The 19,413-nt window shown below is 49.7% G+C and overlaps 1 pseudogene; it reads right to left on the bottom strand.

Moving 5' to 3' along the window:
* Positions 1–17,779: 17,779 nt before the first annotated feature.
* Positions 17,780–18,932, bottom strand: LOC119102109 (procathepsin L-like; annotated as a pseudogene).
* Between the last annotated feature and the right edge of the window lie 481 nt (positions 18,933–19,413).

Consider the following 19,413-nt stretch of genomic DNA (forward strand, 5'->3'; position numbering starts at 1 on the left):
GCAAAACACGATTTTGTCGCCCACTTTTCGTACGACAGACCCGGTGGCGTCGATATGTAGCGGCGTTGGCTCGTTCCGATATCGGTCCAGCATGTTTTCGCGGTACATGTGCACGTGAAATGGCTCTGCACTTAGTGCATGTATGTCACCCATGAGGGGTCCGAGAGGAGACGTCTGCGCTTCTAGAGGCGCGCATAGTTATGAGAACGTCATGGAACGCATCAGCGCTGAAGCGTCCCACCTCTTTGGATTCTGCAGCAGCGCGGCATAGGACCTCAAGGCTTGGAGCTCCGGTGAAGTCTCCCTCTTTTAGATTTTCTTCATTTGCGTCATGCAAGGGGTCTCGTCGCACGTTGTAGGCGTCGATATTGATGGTGGCCCTGGCCGCCTCTTTCCGTGCGGTGCCAGTTAGTGTCCTTTGGGCCGGCAGGCCCCCGTGCTGTGATGATTCACGACGGAATATTTCCACTTTTAGAGCTGCCTGGTCGTCAGGGCTCCGCATGATGAGCTTCAGCTGAACATCGCAGTTTTGGCGTTTGCAACTCGCGTAGGCTCGCCAATGGCAACCACTCCTCTTTGATGCTGGATGGGGGGGGGGGGGGGATGTCGCTGTTGAGTGATTAAACACCCAGGTACAGTGTGACTTCAGTTCATTACAGAGTTTCCTAGCTATCTCCTCCGTCCAACCACGCCGCAGATTGCTACCTGATGGCTCCAACATCTCTCGCCATTCGTCGACTGGCATCTGGAGCATGCCTAGAATTTCCCAAGAAACTGGACTTGTGCGGTCCTCTCCAGTGGAAGCCTGGCTTGTGCACCCAGATATCGTCGACGGGGGTCGCGGGACCGGTCACATCAACGGACTCACAGGAGCCGGGTTCATGTGCCCAGCTGTCGACGGGGTTGCGGGGTCGGTCGCGTCAGGAGGCGGGCTCATAGGAGCCAGGTTCGTGCGCCCAACTGTTGTCACCGGTAGTGGGCACGGGCTGTTGTTGTTCTAGTCTAGTTTCTTCTTGCATGCGGATGCACTACCGACGACTATTAGGTCTCGGGCCTCTTGTACTTCGCTCGCGAATGCAGGGTCGTTTACATACTTTCGCATGATTCGGCGACGTAGAAGTTTTAGGCGCTTCTGTCGTTTGCCACCCCTCGACGACAGGATGTCTTGCAAAGCGTCCATCCAGACGGTAACGGTTGACGGCGCAGCCTCAAAACGTCTCAAGACAAAACAGTACGTCTGAAACAAACAGACTCTCTTGTAGTTACATTCCACGCCACTTGTTGCAGATATTTTCCGATGATGATGAAACCGGAACGTAAATAGGTGGGTAATGCTTCTTGACAGTACCCATATTTTCGATGCTCTATCTGATGGAGTTGTTAATATATGATAGTGATAGCTTGACTTGTTGTTCGGCAGACCGCTAGCCCACAGTTGAACAGCAGAAAGACGTTGACGGAACGTCCATGGAATAGCTCGTCGACACCGGCCTAAATGGCAGTGCCGATGGTCGTTCATCGTGATCATCGCCGTGGGCTAGTGGTGTTACATTGGTGTTAACTTAAGTAAAACTTGACGGTCTGGTTACTATTTTTTACATTCTACCGGGCATCTTACAAAATTGAGTATGCCGGTGTAGCGCCAGATGGCTGCACTCATCGTGAGGCTGAGACATTCAGATTAGGTCCCAGTATGGCAAGTATGTCACCCAAAGCTTCTCTGTATTTTAGCAGCTCCTCACGCTCCACAACAGCTCCTCACGGTGCCTCTACCCTCTCTGCTCTCCGCGCGGTGACTGCCGACCGTCGGGGGCCGCGAGCCGGGGCCGGCCCGCGAACCCTGCCGACCGCCGGGGGCCACGAGCCGTGGCCGCCCCGCGAACCCGACACCCACCACCGCGGCGGCGCCGCGCCCCCGCCGCACCCCCGCCCCAGCAGGGGCGCAGGACACAAGGGACAACTGCGCCACAAACACCCCACCCTGATCCTAATGATCAACAAGTACACAATCGCACGGGTCTTCGCTCTCGTTCGCTCCGACGCGGCAACACTCGCTCGTCACCGTCGCTTGTCACACACCATCACCACCATCAGCAGCCGCACCGGCACTGTCATCAGCATTAGTAGCATCTGAAAAGTGATCAGCATCAGCAACCTCTCCGGCTACAGGCACCCTCACAAACAATCATTGTCATCCGCGCCTCCGTCACCGGCTTCGCCTGTCTCGACAGCACTATCGCCCCTACGACGCAAAATTCGTACATGCCACGGTACGCCGTCAATTTCCACCACTTGGTCCAAAATAATTCCTGACACCACTCCTGACTGTGACGTCTCCGAACACCGCATCCCCCGACGACGAACCCAGACAGTATCCCCAACAGCATAACGAGCGGTGTCACATGATTCTCGCGGCTCGACAATCACCGGCTGATCAGCAACGGCCCGCACGCAATCCCGCACAGGGTGCACATAGACAGCGGCCGCCGGCGCACTGGCCGCAGTCTCACCGTCACGCGGCGTCACATTCGACAGGTGCACCGCCTCGGCGACAGAGCACTGCTTTCTGGCGGCAGTGACCTTGACAGCGCGATGATTTCGCTCAACAATGCCATTGCCGCCGGGCTCATGTACGGCTCGGAACCGCATGCGAATACTCCATCGTGCCGCGAATGCCTGAAACTGCCTGCTGCGAAAGACGGTGTCATTGTCGCACAACAATTCCACAGGGGCACCTCTCTCCAGGAAAATCTGTTCCAGCAGGTCAACAGCACAGCTAGCATCTGGACGGCGAGGCAGCCACCATTAACTGAACCGAGATGGTCCACAGTCCACTACTGAGAGGTAGTACTGCCCCCGAAAGTGAGTCACGTCGATCGCCAGCTGTGACCACACATCCTGCACGTCCAGTGATCCGGGTGACCAAGTCACCGGCGCTGAGTCAATAGAGCGACAGGTGTCGCAGCGATTCACCACACTCCTCACCTGTGACCGCGTCACTGTCGACGAAACGTCGCGCCGAGCGTAAAACTGCGTCCGTCGGATCCCTGGATGACCGGCACGAGCGTGGATGCCAGCGAACGCCATCTCAAGGTCGGCGCGGCCGTCTGTCGTCTGTCCGGTGGAACCGTCTGTGGGTCCTATGCCGACTCCGTGACCATCGGTAGTCACCCGATCTGCTACGACCGCACAGCCTACGACCGGCGTCACACGCTCAAAGGTCGAATCGTCACGCAACCAGTCTCTCGGCACACTGCTCAGCACGTCGGCACGATTCTCGGCACTACGCACCAGCGACACAGATAGAGTTTTGCCCAGCTCACTTACAAGCTGCTGAATGACACAGACCCGGCGCTGAATCAGCATCTCTCCATGAGCTTTGGTGCGTAGACGGGCTCGGCCACTCAGGGCGTCATCTATCCAGCGGTGTACAGTGGCTGAGTTCGTTCGGAGATCGACGACATGCATGTGCCACGCAATGGCCAGATTAATTCCGCGCACTGCCGCGTCTAGTTCTGCCATGTTGATGTGCGTGCAGTCGTCCTTCCGCAGCCAGCACCCGTCCTCAATGACATCACCCTCGGGCGTGGTCAGCACAACTCCTGCCACCACTGAGCTGGCATCTGTCCAAACCACGGCACGGTCACCCTCGCACATTCCAGGTGCCGCGTGCCGGGTCATTCTGGGTCAGCCGGGTCGCGAAATGGCTGAGTTGTTCTCGCAGTGCCTCATCATCTGTTCTGTCGTCCCAGCCACGCGTGACGGCGTTCACACGACGCTTCAGCCACGCTGTGGCGGGGCGGAGCCAGCCGCAGACCGGCAGGTGTGCCACCAAGCGGCCGCACCAGGAGAACACTGCACGGCGCGTCAGTACTGTCGGCGGTGGGCCGGGCGGGATGTCGCGCCTCCACAGCATTCTCCCCTGCTCCCGTGAGACATGCAGGCCCAGCAGGCGAGCCCCAGCCGCTGCTCGCTCAGGTGGCTTACTCTGCAGCCCGTAATTTGCCAGGTGGGCCACGACGTCATCAGCGCTCATGATGTCTTCGTTCACCAGGATGCCGTCCACGTAGGCCAGAGCGGCCCGCTCCACGTCTGGGTTTTGTTCAAGAACTGTCCGGACCACTGCCCTCATCACCAGAGGGGCCACGTTCAGCCCAAAGCCAAGCCGTGTCAGACAGTATCGATGCCCGTGAATCCGCACAGTTTGGAAGGCCCACAGATGCTGGTCGATATGCACCTGCAGGTATGCATTGTGCAGATCCACAACCGCGATATTCTCTCCGCGCCGACGCCACCTCCTTAGCTGGTCGGCACACACGTCTGCCTCTGCTGTGTGCGCGGTTACATGACTATTCAGCTCGCGATAGTCCAATACTGGTCTCACTTTGTTCTTGTTTTTATGCTGGACTACCATTAACGGTATCAATCCTTTCAGTGGTCCGTGTTGTTCCTCATCATATGGAACCAGCCATCCATTTTCGATCCATCGCGACAGCTCTTCGTTGAAGTCACGGCGGGCGTTCTCTGGCACGTCATACTGCGGCACTTGGTTTGTCAAACATTCAGGTCCTACAGAGTTACTCCATTTCCACTGCATACTTCATGTTCTTGTCTGCGGGTCGAAGTCGTCCGCGTAGTCCGGTGCATCTACTAACAGACGAGATGACTGATGTGGAGTGGCTGCTCCGCAGGGAACAAGAATCGCTTTTGAGCTAGGGTGGGAGTGAAAAATTTTCTCGCAAAAAAACCGTGCGGGAGTGAAAAAATAAATTCACAAAAGATGGAGCTTATGAGCTCGTGACTGATGCTTCAGCAAACAGACATCTATTTCAAGTTGGCATGGACGTAATATCAGGAACCTGACAAAAATTTTTCGCTTTTTTAACATCTTAGGCCATAAAAGTGAAACAGAATACATTAACACGTGCTCGGGTGGCGGGTGGGGGTGCAAATTGACCCCCCCCCCCCCGAGGGCTTTTCCCGAATGGTTGCTGAACGGCGCGGGGAAGTTGCGCCAAATTTTGCATAACTGTAGAAAATTGCATAGCAGATCGTTTGAACTACAAGTTTAAGATGTACCTTGTAAGGTCTCTGGCCTATGACAGGTCAAAGTCAGCACATGGTTTCAGCGAAGGCAACTTCTAGGGAATTGTTCAATCTGATACAACAACGGAGTGTTTGACGAAGACATTCATCTCTGAGATGCTTTCTTAGGCACCACAAATATTGAATGAGCAAATTACATTGACCTAAGGTCAGGTATGATGGTCATACCCAGGTAAAAACCAACCTGATTTATTACTCTAGGGCTTGCTGTATGGAATAGTTGTTGGTGCTAATTCCGAATTTATTGACAGCAGGAACCGCATTATACATCTTGAATTGACTTCTTAGAGGTCAGAACGGGCCATTGACCTGAGATGACCCGGGTCGAACGTTTTGTTTCAGGAACATGCTGCCTGGCGCAATCTTTGCCATGGGCTTGGGCTTATTCAAATGCAAAACGCAGAGCAGTCTTGTATCATTTTGCTCACCATGACCTTCAAAGGGTCACACAAGGTCAATTACCTGAAATGGGCTTGTGAACTTTTGCTTAGGGACAGTTGCCTAGGTTCGGGGGGCGCTTTGGAAACCAACCTTAAATTTGACCTTGTTTGACCTTATTCGACCTGGAGTTCATGACCTAGGAAGCCGGAACCTTAACCTAAGTGAGTTCACGTATAGGTCAAGACACCCTGTCAAATTGGTGTATCTAGCCTCCTTAGTTCCCGAGATCTCAGAGGGGGGGGGTCAAATTGACCCCCCCCCCCCCACACCCGAGCGAAGGGTATCTAGCCGGCCAACCGGGCGCATGTTAAAACATAGTAATTTCATGACAGTATTATGAGCATAACAAATTATTAACACCAATAATTTGATGTTGCACTTTTCAATTCCCTTCACAGCACTTTTTAAAACAACAAAGCAAAGGATTTCAATAACAAAATAACAACAGAAAATGCAACAAGCATGAAATACTCAAACAAGAAAACCTTGGACCCCTACACATCAGCCCATCACCAAGCCAAACACAATAGACATACTTCTGGCTTCTGTTAAGATGGGGTCAGGGAAAACAAACACTTTGTCACTGTTTTTTTGCAAAATACCAATGCTTATTTCCATAAAGTAGCCTATCCCTAACCTAAAGAGGCCTTACATTACCTCATCCTGTATAACCTGCTTGCATCACAGCAGCAGTTGTGAGTTACTGATTCTTGCACAATTCCTACTGCTCCTTGCCATGCACTTGACCAACTTAACCTAACTTAGAGTAGCCCATATGATGAACATCATCTCAACTCACCTATCTGTTGACAGCAGCACTTGTGCTAAAAACATGATATTTAAAGCTAGTTTTTGGCTGCTTTCAACTTGCATTTTTATTCAGTGCATTTGTGTATGCTTGTTAACATCAGACGAAGTTGACAACACACAAATCAAGACACTTTAAATCACTTTAAATAACTTATTTTGATTGTCATGATTAACCTATGTCAAGGGCAATAATGGGTATGCTCGACAAAACAATCTATCTCCTCCAAAAATAACATAACTTCTAGATGACCATGCCAGTATCGCTGCTTGCCTTTTCAGCTGCAGCAAATGCATTAATTTGGGCTTGTTTATTCATATTTGATGGCAAAGTTTGAGAAGTTGGCCTCACATTTTAAATGGGGTGGTCTGACTATTTGTCATATATCAATATTTAACTCATGTTATAATTGCTATGCAGCTTTGAGTATCCCTGTGTCCAAAAATGTAGTGCATATATACAGTAGTCATTTGCCGGCCAGCAAACCATGACAACTATAGAAAACATCTGGTTAAAGCAGCCATGAGGGACCAGGTTAAGAAATTTAGGGCAAATAACCAAGAATATGGAACAAAACAAGCTTGCGGCATCGTAATTTGTCTTATGGCAAAACCACATGCATTAAAACAGAAAATGGCTAACTCTGGTTACCTTGCTCATGACTACTGTCCTTGCTACCTACCGTACCTTGCTTGCATCATGTGTTGAAAGCAGGTAAGGTAAAGCGATGATTTGGTCCACAGGAGACACACAGGAGACACTGGCTTCTTCCTGCTCCCTCCAAAACAAAAATTCAGTACCTGTTACATGGCCTGCTGACAAACAGAGTCATCTGACTCACCCCCCCAAATATAAATTTCAGTCATGCTCACCGAACTTCAGGATTAAAATGCGAAATAAGTAAGAGGTGTGCACGATAACACCTCCAGAGGGCAGAATTTCGCCATCAAACACTTCTGTATTAGCTGCGTCAGGTCTGTCCCAGGGCTCTGTATGGCAGCCTTGCCTTGCCTTAATAGCCTTGCCAGGTAGCCTGGTGAGTCAGACACTCGAAATGCTTGGATTTATCATTATTGAGCACCGCCATGCACCAAGAAAAACGGTTAACCGAAGGTTTAGGAGGGCAAAAAATGGCGGTAAAAATAAGTTCCGTGCTTCAAATTGTCTCCTTCATTCCCTGTGAATTGTTCACGCTTGGGTGCATATCAAACATGTTTGGGCTGCTGGCGAATTAATCCAATTGATGTATGAAATATGTACAAGTTTGCAATTGGAGCATCTTGCAGAGAGATTGGTCAAAATTTCAAGCGGAAGATGGCACCTTTAAAGACAATCGAAAAGGAAGGAAGAGTAAAGGGGTGTCACACTGGTATGATACCGAAGCTAAATAAATATAAAGACTGGCACTTTTCTCGCAAAATTTTGTAGTCAGCTGATTTGACTTACAATCGGTTAATGTAAATGCCCAAATGATGATATTCATCTTGTAAGTGTGAATTAGAAGACATTTCTTGAACTTCTCACTCATGCATTTCGGGAATGATGCAATTTAGTGGTCAAGTTTCCTTGGGAAAAAATAAATACGTGGAGTAAAATTCTCTACGAAGCCTTGCTGGTGTTTGCGCCAGGCTCTGATTTCGTGGTGTGGTGGTGAGACCAAAAAAATAGGGGATGCGTGAAAACCTTGCATATGGCGCACAGCTGCAGATTGTGATGCATTTTGCAAACAAACTAACTTAATACGTGCAAGCGGCTGGGGTCGCTGGGGTTCTTGGGCGTGGAGGTACCTGGCGCTCTTGCTCTGTGCATACATAGACATGATTCAGATGTAGGTGAGGCAGGACATAGCCATAGGTGTCCAGGTTCTGCGGAGCCTCGTTTATGCTTGGTGGTTTTAAGTGAGCTCGGTTTGGGATGACGTCTGAAAACCTCAGAAAGGGAAATAGGGGCTTGGCATGTGTGATTTGACAACGTCAGGCAAGAGTGAAAAATTCACATAAAATACGCGGAAGAGGAGTGAAAAATTCCTCCTCATAGGGTGTTGCTTACACCCAGAGCCGGCAATTCTAGGACACTGCTGCTGCGTGCAGCGATGGTGGCGGTGACGGCGATCTGACACCGTCGCCGCTGTCTGGCCTCGGCATACCAGTGTCATTCGAGTCAGAGACGAGCAGCGCTGACCTCCGTCCTCAGCACCCACCGGCCGGCTCGGCTGACACGGCGGCGGCTGCGCTCGCATCACGCGCCGCTGCCTCTACCGGAGACGCCGACCCAGCCGGCAGTGCATCGACCCCGAACTGCACTGCATTCGACGCAATGACGGACACGCCCCGAAGCAACCCTCACGCCGTTCATTCCCAGAATGAACCCGAAGTTCAGCGGCCTACTGACAGCTACAAGCACCTCTATTCGGGCCCCGCCCGACACTGTACTCACAGTCACTTGTCCGGTATCCTCGCACGTGTATCTGTCTCCATCCAGGGTCACCATATTAACCGGCTGCCTTCTCCAGCGGCGCCGAGCAGAGACGTGAGCAATGGACACAGAGCAGTCCTATCCACCAGCGCCTGACACCAGGTGCCGTCCATTGTCAGCCGCGCGGTGGGTAGAGTGCCGTCTACTGCAGAGCCGGAGAGGAGGCTGGCGCTGAAGCCGCCTCCCCAGCGTCGTTTCCCGGACAGCACGCGGCCACGTGACCTATCCGGTCACACCGGAAGCAGCGTCCCTCCTCCTTCCCCGGCGTCCATCAGCACCGCGTCGTCCACGCCCACGGCCTCGACCCAGACCGCTGAGACAGTCTCTGGCCAGGTGGTTGGCCTGTCCACAGGTGAAACAGGTGAAGCTTGTTACTGTCGGTTGCCCCCGCTGAACTGCCGCTGCCGCGAACCTCTGCTGCGCCGTTCTCCCTGAGGACGGCCCGCGCCCTCTCCACCAGGTTCGGCAACGACAGGCACTCAAGGCGAGCACCGGCGCGCAACGTGCGCCTGGTAGTGTCGGGCAGCCTAGCAACAAAGGCACAACTCATACCCTCGTCGCTGAGGCCGCCGAACACCGACGCTAACTGCTGCAGTCGGCCAGATAGACGTCGACCGTCTCACCTGCCCTTGGCCGCGTGCGTGAACAGCTCGTAGGCCACGAACTTGTCCACGCCGAATGCCGTCCTCAGGGCGTCCTTGACCTTCTTCGCGTCCTGCCGGTCCTCAGTTGGCAGCTGCCTGTACACGGCTGAGGCGCCGCCCGTCAGCCGCAGGGCAATCACTGACGCCTCGCACGCTGGAGGCTTTTGCAGTCCACAAATCAGCTCCACTTTTTCAAGCCAGTCCACCACATCTGCATCACTCGCACCGCTGAACTCTGGTGTCAGTCTCACATGAAATCCGGTTGCCATTTCGCCGAAATAGCTTGTAAGGAGACGCCAAGTTTTGTCACCCAAAGCTTCTCTGTATTTTAGCAGCTCCTCACGTTCCACAGCAGCTCCTCACCATGCCTATCCCCCTCCCTGCTCTCCGCACGGCGACTGTCGACCGCCGGGGGCCGCGAGCCGGGGCCGGCCCGCGAACCCCGCCGACAGCCGGGGGCCACGAGCCGGGGCCGCTCCGCGAACCCGACACCTACCACCGCGGCGGCGGCCCGCCCCGCCGCACCCCCGCCCCAGCGGGGGCGCAGGACACAAAGCACAACTGCGCCACAAGCACAGCACAAGGAATGTCGCCTTTGGTACAGTAATGGTCTCGAAGACGATGCTTCGCCGATTATTTAAACTTAAGGAAACGGTAGATCTGTAGGCTTTAGAGGAACAAAAGGTATTCAAGGCAGGTTTCGAAATGTGTATATCCACAACACACTCCTGCTCAGGCAGTAAATCATATCTGTTGTGAGGTAAGTGGCTGTCCTGTCATGTGCATATGCCAAAAGTTATGGTGTTTGCCAACAGGTGGTGCCTGCCTCCGGTGAGTACGTCGTTTGCCAAGAGCCTGTATCATACGAAGAATGAATAGATTGATTGAAAACTCTTCAAATATGAAAAAGACATATTATCCACCACGTGACACCAACCTTCATGAAAGACATACTGTCCTTGACATGGCCTCCGAAGGTTGCAAAAGTACATGGAAGCATTTTCTCAGCTTCCTCAGCTGTAACACAGCAGCCCATGCCTGATGGTGTCCTCTCAGCTTCCTCAGCTGTAACATGGTGGCTGATACTGGATGGCTGCTGGATCGATGTCATCCTGTACAACAGGCTGACATCAATTAATTTGTAGAGAGCAACAGCTCAATATCATCCCCTAAAACAGGGTCACATTAACAGCTCGTAGTGTGAAATGACTCAACACCATCCTGTAAAATTGCCTCACATTGATGTCTTGAACTGAGCGATGACTTGACATCATCCTGTTAACAGACTCGCATAAACATCTCGTAGTGACCAATGTTGAAACATGCAGCTACAAACCAATATCAGAAATGTTGTGCTTCTTGAAAGCATTGAAATGACCATTCTACTTCATCACTTGGGCAGATCACTTAACTACTCCATTGAGCAGTCACATAAGTGGTTGGCTTAGTATTTAGTACATACACTTATTTGACATGACCCCTATGATGACATGCCACCAATGGCAAAAGGCTTGCGGGTCAACAGAAATGAAATTCAACCTGTCAGTAGGCAATACACAAAATAACAGATTTTTTTTTTCAGTTTTAAATGATGCAGGAAACATTTTTAAACTTTGTCATTGTTATACTCTTGTAACTAAAAATGGTGAATATTTATAACTTTACCACTGTAAAAAGTGTGATAGTACAAAGTGTAGTTATGTAACATTTTGGAAGTGTATAGCCAGAAATAACATCCACAAAATCATACTTGCTTGATATACTGACTTGATACTTGCTGCAATTGGGTGCCAACAGCACCCTAAACTCTGAACTCTCAGGTTTATGGCACACAGCACTGAAGCTCAAGCAGTAACATCACTGCTACACTGTGGACATTCAACATGTCCCACATTTCTAGCAGTAACAATTAATCCATTTCTGTGCACTTTCAACAGCTGATAACTTCTGCATACCAAAAGAATACATCATTCACTGATGATTCCCTCATAAGCTGTAATTATTTAGAAAATGTGCATAAGCCTTGCATACAGTCAAGACCTGGTAAATATCTGCCATGGGCTGCAAAATGGTTGCTTGTAGGCAGTATCCTAGAATTGCCCGACTTTGGGTGTAAAGCAGCACCCTATGAGGACGATTTTTTTCGCTCCTTTTCCCATATTTTATGTGAATTTTTCACCCCTGCCTGACGTTGGTCTAATCACACATGCCAAACCCCTATTTCCCTTTCTGAGGTTTTCAGATGTCATCCAAGCCGAGCTCACTTGAAACCACCAAGCATAAAACGAGGCTCCGCAAGAACCTGGACACCTATGGCTATGTCCTGCCTCACCTACATCTGAATCATGTCTATGTACGCACAGAGCAGGAGCGCCCAGGTAACCTCCACGCCCAAGAACCCCAGCAACCCCAGCCGCTTGCACGCATTACGTTTGGTTTGTTTACAAAGTTGCATCACAATCTGCAGCTGTGCGCCATATGCAAGGTTTTCACGCATCCCCTACTTTTTGGTCTCACCGCCACGCCACGAAGCAGAGCCTGGTGCAAACCCTCAGCAAGGCCTCGTAAGAGAATTTTACTCCACGTATGTATTTTTTCCCAAGGAAACCTGAGCACTAAATTACATCACTTCTGAAACGCATGAGTGAAAAGCTCAAGAAATGTCTTCTAATTTATACTTGCAAGATGAATATCACCATTTGAGCACTTACATTAACCGATTGTAAGTCAAATCAGCTGATAACAAAATTTTGCGAGAAAAGTGCCAGCTTTATATTTATTAGCTTCGGTATCATACCAGTGTGATCCCACTTTATTTTTCCTTCCTTTTCGATTGTCTTTAGAGGTATCATCTGCTGCTTAAAATGTTGACCAATTCCCTGCAAGATGCTCCAACTGTAACTTGTACGTATTTCATACCTAACTTGGATTAATTCGCCAGCAGCCCAAACATGTTTGATATGCACCCAAGCGTGAACAATGCACAGGGAATGAAAGATACCAATTTTAGGTACGGAGCTTACTTTTACCGCTATCTTTGCTCTCTTAAACCTTCGGTGAACCGTTTTCCTTGGTTCATGGCGGTGCTCAATAATGGTAAATCCGAGCCTTTCGAGTGTCCAACTTACCAGGCTACCTGGCAAGGCTATTCCAATGCTGCCATATAGAGCCTTGGGACAGACCGGACACAGCTAATACAGAAGCGTTTGATGGCAAAATTCTGCCCTCTGGAGATGTGTTATCATGCACACCTCTTTCTTGTTTCGCATTTTAGTCTCGAAGGTCGGTGGGCATGATTTATTTTTATATTTGGGGGGGGGGGGGTGAGTCGGATGACTGTCTGCCAGCAGACGATGCAAAAGGCACTGAATTTTTGTTTTCGGGGGAGCAAGGAAGAAGAAGCTAGTAAGTCTCTGGTGGATCAAGTAATTGCTTACCTTACCTGCTTTCAACACATGATTGGTAGCCAGAGTTAGTCATTTTCTGTTTTAATACATCGAGTTTTGCCATAAGACAAATTGTGATGCCACAAGGCATGCAATGGGCTTATTTGTTCCTTGTTCTTGATTATTTGCCCCTAATTTGTTAAAGTGGTCCCTCACGGCTGCTTTAGCCAGATGTTTTCTATAGTTGTCATGGTTTTCTGACTGGTAAATGACTGTACTGTATATTTGCACTATATTTTTAACACAGAGATACTCTAAGCTGCATAGCAAGCATAAGATGAGTTAAATATTAGTATGTAACAAATTGTCAGACCATCCCATTTGAAATGTGAAGCAACTTCTCAAACTTTGTCATCAAATATGAATAGACAAGCCAAAATGGGATGCATTTGCTGCAGCTGAAAAGGCAAGCAACAATACTGGCATGGTCGTCTAAAAGTTATGTTACTTTTGGAGAAGAGAGATTGTTTTGTCGAGCATACCCATTATTGCCCTTGACATAGGTAAATCATGACAATCAAAATAAGTTGTTCAAAGTGATTTTCAAGTGTTTTGATTTGTGTGATGTCAACTTTGTCTGATGTCAACAAGCATACACAAATGAACTGAAGAAAAATACAAGTTGAACCCAGCCAAAAACTAGTTAAGGTATCATGTTTTTATCACAAGTGCTGCTGTCAGCAGATAGGTGAGTTAAGATGATGTTCATCACATGGGCTACTCTAAGTTAGGTTAAGTCGGTCCAGTGCATGGGCAAGTGGGCAATAGGAATTGTGCAAGAATCAGTAACTCACAACTGCTGCTGTGATGCAAGCAGGTTATACAGGATTAGATGATGTAAGGCCTCTTAAGGTTAGGCACAGGGCTACTTTCAATGGAACAAGCATTGGAATTTTGCAAGAAAACCAGTGACAAAATGTTCGTTTTCCCTGACCCCATCTTAATAGAAGCCAGAAGTATGTATATTGTCTTTGACTTGTTGATGGGCTGATGTGTAGGAGTCCAAGGTTTTTTTGTTTGAGTGCTTTTTGCTTGTTGAATTTTCTGTTGTTATTTTGTATTGAGTTCCTTTGCTTTGTTTTGTTTTAAAAGTGCTGTGGAAGGGAATTGAAAGTGCAGCATCAAATTATTGGAGTTAATAATTTGTTATGCTCATAATACTGTCATGAAATTATTATGTTTTAACACGAGCCCGGTTGGCCGGCTAGATACCCTTCGCTCGGGTGGGGAAGAGGGTCAATTTGACCTCCCCCTCTGAGATCTCGGGAACTAAGAAAGCTAGGGACACACAATTGACAGGGTGTCATGGCCTATACGTGAACTCACTTAGGTTAAGGTTTCAGCTTCCTAGGTCATGACCTCTAGGTCAAATAAGGTCAAACAAGGTCAAATTCCAGTTTGGTTTCCAAAGCGCCCCAGAACCCAGGCAACTGTCCCGCTAGACAGTTTACGCTAGGCAGTATGTTCCTAAAACAAGAAGTTCGACCCGGGTCATCTTAGGTCAATGGCCTATTCTGACCTCTAAGAAGTCAACTGAAGATGCATAATGCGGTTCCTGCTGTCAATAAATTCGAAATGAGCACCAAAAACTATCCCATACAATAAGCTCTAGAGCAATAAATCAGTTGGTTTGATCTTGGTCTGACCTTTATACCGTACCTTAGGTCAACGTAATTTTCTCATTCAATATTTGTGGTGCCTAAGAAAGCATCTCAGAGTTGTATCTTCATCTTCGTCAAAACACTCCGTTGTTGTATCATATTGAACGATTCCCTAGAAATTGCCTTTGCTGAAACCATGGGCTGACTTTGACCTGTCATAGGTCAACGACCTCACAAGGAAAATCTAAAATTTCATGTCAAACGATCTGCTGTGCAATTTTCTACAGCCATGCAAAATTTGGCGCGGCTACGCCGCGCCGTTCAGAGACCATTCGGAAAAGCCCTCGAGGGGGGTCAATTTGCCCCCCCCCCCCCGAGCGGGTGTTGATGTATCTGTTTCACTTTAATGGCCTACGATGTTAAAAACGAAAACTTTTTGTCAGGTTCCTGATTTTACGTTCATGCCAACTTGAAATAGATGTCTTTGTTTGCTGAAGCATCAGTCACGAGCTCATAAGCTCCATCTTCTGCGAATTGATTTTTTCACTCCCGCACGGTCTTTTTGCGATGGAATATTTCACTCCCACCCTAGTTCAAAAGCGATCCTAGCTCCCTGCTTGTACGTTTAACAACACATCAGAAAAGTCCATTTTTGGTAAATTTGCAAGCATTCAGGAAATTAATGCATACCTTTCACTCCAATTCACCCACTTAAGCTCGAACACAAGCATCCATACCAATGTTGGTTTTCGCTCGCATGAACACATCTGGAAAAAACCTAAAGCATTCAAAATGAGCAACGAAAAAAATCCGCATAATGTGAATAAAACCGAAGCTGCGCTGCGCAACTTATGAGAAGAAAAGCAAAGTAATCCTAACGCCTACGCCACAGCCCAAGCCAATGCCCCATAAAACAATTCAATGACATGTTCGAGAAACATTTGAAAGTATCAACTAACCGCGCCTCATTCGCAAAAGGCACCCTAAACAGCTACAATAACTTTACAAGGCATTTTCGCTGTTCTACAGAAGTTAACCTTCCCTTCCCAAGTAAAAGATAAACGCAAACAAAATATCTACCGCCAAAATCCCGTCCCCTGAAAAAGCAGCCTCTCTACCTCAAACTTCTTGGGTGATATGGAGTTGCCTGTCCTTTGAGCCTGCATTTGACCCTGAAGGGTAACCTTGAGAGGTCAGGACTTTTTGACGGACACTAGTTCTTTCTATGGTGAATGTTCTGATGTCTGTTAGTTAAAAATCGGCCGGTAAGTTTTGGGTGATATTGAGTTCCCCGTCCTTTGAGCCCGCGTTTGACCTTGAAGGGTGGCCCTGAAAGGTCAGGACTATTGGACGGACGCTAGTTCTTTCTGTGTTGAATATTGTGGCATTTGCAAGTTGAAAATCGGCCGCAAATTTTTGGGTGATATCGAGTTCCTCGTCCCTTGACCCAGTTTTTGACCTTGAAGGTCACATGATATTGCAATATAAAGGTCATTTTTGGTGTCTTCATGCTACAATTGACCTTGAAACCGTTTTTCAGGTAAATCGGAATCCGGCGCTGTAAAAATCGTTGAATAGATCGCTAACTTCACGGACATCTGGCGGGGGAGGGGGGAGGAAGCACAGGGGACATATCCCTGGGTGACTTTCGGGACTATCGGCACAAAATATTAAGGGCCCGATTGAAGGGACCGAAGGGCTGGCCAGAGGACGACCCCGGGCAAAGGCTTCGCTCTCAAAGGTCAGCTGAAGGGACTCGTCGCTCCTGAGGGAGGGGGGGGGGGATGACAAAAACGTCTATGTAGGTCCAAGATCACCAATGTTGAACAGTCGGCTCTGAGTCGGCTTGGGCCCTGGGGTTCCATTTATGAAGCAGGAACAAGGCCACTGTCCGCCAATGTTACTGCACTCCTCCTGCGTGGATCGATGCCCTTGAAATAAGGTGGCTCCCTATATCAAGGCACATAGTGATTTATAGCAGACCCTGTGTAAGCAAGGGGCTCCTAGTCGACCAGAGGCACGTTTTGCTGAAAAAGAACACGACGGGAACCAGAATGTCAGAGAGCCACTTGCGTTGGTCGAGTTCCTCGTTGCCTGACATGGAATGGAAATAGGAACAAATTCAATGAAATGGTCCACGATAAGACAATAGAAGTATTTGGCCAGTCACGGTCTCTATGACCGAAAAAGAGCTCTGCAGGGCCCTTGAATTTAATGAAATTTGGTGATTGTTGCTTTGCCCATGTCCTTGTCCCTGCCCTTGATCTCTCCCTTGCCCTTGTCAATGCCCTTTCACTCGTAATCGGTGGTTTTAGCTCTGATGTCTGGTCGGTTTACTGTACCAGATTTCAGCTGGCATCAATGGGGATGGCTCAGCTTTCTGGTGATAAACTGACCATTTCGGCTTGCTACATGAGTTGGTAATCAGGGTGTGTATTTTGGTGACAGAAGTGGCCATCCTGGTCGTCCAATTAATTTTGTCCCATTTTCACGCCTTCCGGAATGAAAACGCACGCTGTTGGCGAAGTGCATTCAACCACGTCAACGCCCTCCCCCCCCCCCCCCCCCCCGGAGAATGAAACAAGTAATCGAACTTTCTTCTTATTAGTAGTATTAGTATTAGTAGTAGGCATAAGATGCAAGGTTTGTTAAACAGGTGAGCTATTATAAAAAAATAATGAAGCCTGAGCTTTCCGAGACTGGTCTCACCTCTGTCGATGAGTTGTTCCTTAACAAACCTTGTCGGTGTATTTTGCATATAGATTCCGACATTGTTTACCGCTCAGCTCCCAAGTCATTTGGAGAAGATGCGCTCCTCCCCTGCGATTCTCTATCAACGCCATTTATACGCGTTGATATGTGTTCCTTTGGTATTGATTCAATGTGTTATGCTTTATGTCAGCAAAATGGTACTACCTCTTCCTGACAGGGAAGGCAGTGGTTAAGGACAGTGCTTATCGCTCTTACAAAAAAGTAATGACGCCGTTGTATAGCCACCGGTTAAAATATGCCACGCCCGATTTTCATCGTGTCTACACTGAAAAGCCTCGTGCGAGCACAACCCCGATACGAGCTCGTGTCAAATCGTAATGAATAAAAAAAATAGATCTGCTGCATGCGTGTTTTGCAGAGTTGCCCGGACGGCCTCGCCACAATCGTCTCCAGGGCGTTTGGCGATGCTAGAGGAAGCGTGCTGACACGCCCACGAGCATCCGGACGACTCTGTCTGGACTGCGTACGAAAACTCCGCTGTCAGTTTCAATGGATCTGTATTGCGCGGTGCCATCCCTCCAGATGCACTCAGCAGTTTTTGCAACGCCGATATACAATAGATTGACCGACCTGAAAATCTCATGAATGAAGCGGAAGACGAAACCGTTCTGAAACATGTCATATAAGGGGACACAAAACCATTCGTAACCTAGACCTTGGGGTAGGAGGCCTGGGTGGCGATACCGCACTGGTTACTCTTGTTGCGTGTGTCATCTTGATGTAGCCCTCCTCGCCCAGGAGCCGCCCCAGGAGTTCTTCACCAGCCAGTAGTCGTCGCCGCCCTCGCTGCCGTAGCCGACGGCGAGCACACCATGGTCAAGACGCGAGCTGGAGCAGCGCCTCTCGTTGTAGACACACGCCGCTGTACAGCTGGAACGAAATATGCGAGGCGTCGATGGCCACCGAGATGGGGCCGACGTTGCTGACGGCGTCCTCCAGGCTTGACTCGGAGCCCGAGGGTACGTCCACGTACGACGAGAGCGACGCGACGAACTTGCTCTTGTCCGCCTCGCAGTGGCCGTCCTGGCTTTGTACGGGTACGACGACTCGGACTCGATGCCGCCCTTGGCCTTGATATAATCGAAGGCCGAGTCCATGAGGCCGCCGTTGCAGCCCAGGTTGCCGTAGTTACCCGAGCAGTCGACCAGCTGCTGCTCGCTGAACGAGGCCAGTTGGTTACCGGCCAACTTCCATGCGCCCTCCAGTGAGCCGGTGGCGGAGAAGGCCCAGCACGAGCCGCACTGGCCCTGGTCCTTGACGGGTGTGACGGCGCCCTGGTCGCGCCAGTCGACGGTGGCGGCCGTCGCCTTGCCAGTCAGCTGGTGAGTGGCGTGCGGACGGCTAGTCTGCGCCACGTAGCCCTTGTACATGGAACTGAACTCCTCGGAGGTCAGGTCGGCGAACTTGTTGAGTGCCACGGTGAAGGTGTGTTTGCCCTCGGCGTATTCGGCCATGTGCTTGTCGACGAACGCCTTGTTGTCGGCATACACCTTCATGCGGTGAAACTCCTCGATGATGTTGGAGTAGGTCTTGCTGTGGGTGGACTTGAAAGCCTCCCACTCGGCGCGCTCCACGAATGCGGAGGCGGCCCCCACCAGCGCGACGATCAGGAGGAGCTTCATGGCTGCTGCGGTCTCGGAGGAGGAGGCAGGTGCCCCAGTAACGGAGCGCTCCCTTTTTATACGGAAGCCTTATCAAGCTCAGGAGAGGAGGAGCACCCGAACTTCTCGTATGGTGGGAGAGCAGACCTGCTTGCAGTCCGGCAGATGTTCTCAAAGGCTTGAATACCCACGCACTGAGCGAAGTCTATGTAGTGCAGTGACAATCGATTCAGCAAAGCAAACACAGGCCGGGTATAAGTGCAGGTGGTGACCCATGCCTTTGTTTCTGACCGATAGCGTGGCCAACAGGGATGCGTGACTTGACAGCTGTACTCGACTCAAACGCAGGGTCAGCTGGTCAGTCAGACGGTCCTCGTAAACGGTCCAGGGCCGCACAACAAAGAAAAGGGAAAAATCATGGACGACTCCATAGAGACAGCCAGAGGCTCCACAAGTGGTCAATCATCATTGCCAGAAATGCCCAGCACTTCTGAGATGTTCGGTAACAACCACCAATAC

The sequence above is a fragment of the Pollicipes pollicipes genome, unplaced genomic scaffold, assembly GCF_011947565.3.
Source record: "Pollicipes pollicipes isolate AB1234 unplaced genomic scaffold, Ppol_2.1 Scaffold_5595;HRSCAF=6622_pilon_pilon_pilon, whole genome shotgun sequence".
Lineage (NCBI taxonomy): Eukaryota > Metazoa > Arthropoda > Thecostraca > Pollicipedomorpha > Pollicipedidae > Pollicipes > Pollicipes pollicipes.